Below are 2,012 nucleotides of genomic sequence, written 5' to 3' on the forward strand. Positions count from 1 at the left end.
GGAGGTAGCCGAGCTATCGAGCAGTGAAGTGGGGGTGGTATACTTCCCAGCTTACTCAACGAGCATCGCAGCTGAGAGAAAGATCGCGGGTAAACACGAACGATCCCCAGGATTGACGGAGATCAACATCTTCATCTGCATTCCATGCAGATGTGGGGAAGTTGATTGACTATGGATATTCTCGACGGCGATAGATTAAGAACTTGTCGTTGGAGAAAACGTCGAGGTTGAAGAAGTATTTGAACACTTCTTCGACCTGGTGAGGGGATGTCGGCCTAGAGGCCAGCTGAAGACCGAGCGTTTCAGTGGGCAAGAAATTGGCGATCTCTAGCCGAAGGGGAGCAAAGTAGACCTGTAACCAAAGTTGGAAGACCTAAAAAGGGCCGTTCTGGTGTGGGTCGATCTTGTGGAGGGTCATCTCGGCCAGGTAGCACAAGAGATTAGCAAGAACAGCCAGGCTAAGCGCCAGGGTATGTCTGCTAGCCAGGGTTTCAGCTACCGGCATGTTTTCGACCAAACATTTATTGGACTTGGTACAACAAATAAATTTGTTGTACCAATAGAAAAGGAAAGCCACATGTTCTTCCTCCTGTAGGTTTTCTTCTCCTCCACTGGCGAAGTGAAGATAAAGGGTGTTGTAGTTGAAGAAGTTTTTGTGTAGTTTTTAAACTTCTTCCTTTGGGGGCGCTTGACCTTCTCCGCTCAGCGTTTCGAATGCCCGTTTATCAAAGAGCACATTCAGGTCAAGATTTGACGGATACCCAGAGAGGGCGGTGTCGACTGGTATACCAAAAGGAGAAGTCCCCAAAATGGCAGTAACGTCTAGAATAGTAAGACCAACAGGGCCGAAAGGGAGAACCATGGTATTGGTGGCCGAGCACCAGAAGCTTGAGGCCGTGATAAGAAGCTCTTTGTCCATGACAATTTCTTTGGATGAAAGGCGAATAACGTCGTAAATGCCAAGAACCTTCCATTGTTCGCCAAAGATCCTCTCCATTCGTGCAACCCAAGTTGCCCAAGTTGCAGTGGTCGAAGGCCAGGAACCTTGGGGTCTTGCCGAATCCCACTTCGACCATTCAAACCTTTGCAGTAAGGGTGTTAAGCATTGATCCTTGAAAAATCCGGTGATGGATGGTGGTACGACATCTTTGAAAAGTGGACCAAGGATTTGGTGAGTGGTGCTCATATCGCTTTCAAAGCGTATGGTCTTGATTGAGCATCGATAAATAATCTTCTCACATTTGTTGCATTCCTTAGAGAGCTTGGAAACGAAAGATGCCATCAATGAAGATTCAAAGATTCGTCTGGGTTTGAAAAAGGTTTTTGAGATGTGAGCTGGAGATTTTTTGGTTTTGAAAAAGAAGGAATGGCGAGGGGAGGTTCAAAGTTTCTGAAGGCGTAAAATGTGAATAAAGGAAATTTAGGTATTTATAGGCATTTCAAAAGGAAGATCAAACGTTTGATCTTCAAAAGCGTTAGAATTTCAAATTTTAGGGCGAAATTGATCGGGAAAATCCCTAATCATTTTGGATATTTTGGGACTCTCCAAGGATAGGATCGAGGTTTCTGTGGTTCAAGGACGCCCAATTGCGTGCTGCGGCGGAATCAATGTATTAATGTGAAAGAGATGTTTCGGCTGGGGCATGTTTTCGAGGATCATGATTGATGGCGGCTAGGTTAATCAAGGGAGTGACACGCGGCAAGACGTGCAGGAGAATTTGGGTCATGTGATCATACTTCATAAATGCGCTCGATGGATGAGAGGTGTGAAGCTTTTCGTTACCCCATGGGTATCTCGTAGAGTTTGTTTCTTCAAGGTCGAAATCGGCTAAGGATTCTTGGCCAAGGACCTCAAAAGCGAAGGCGTAATGTTTGGGCCCAAAATAATATTATTAGGCCGAGTGTAGGTTTATGTTCGGCCCAAAGCTGTTTCAAATATACTATGGGCCGCCGGGTGGTCCCGGGCTATTCAGCAAGGATGGTCAAGTCCTATCACAAGAAGGAGTAGTTCG

Source organism: Pyrus communis, chromosome 5 (assembly GCF_963583255.1).
Source record: "Pyrus communis chromosome 5, drPyrComm1.1, whole genome shotgun sequence".
NCBI classification, from domain to species: domain Eukaryota; kingdom Viridiplantae; phylum Streptophyta; class Magnoliopsida; order Rosales; family Rosaceae; genus Pyrus; species Pyrus communis.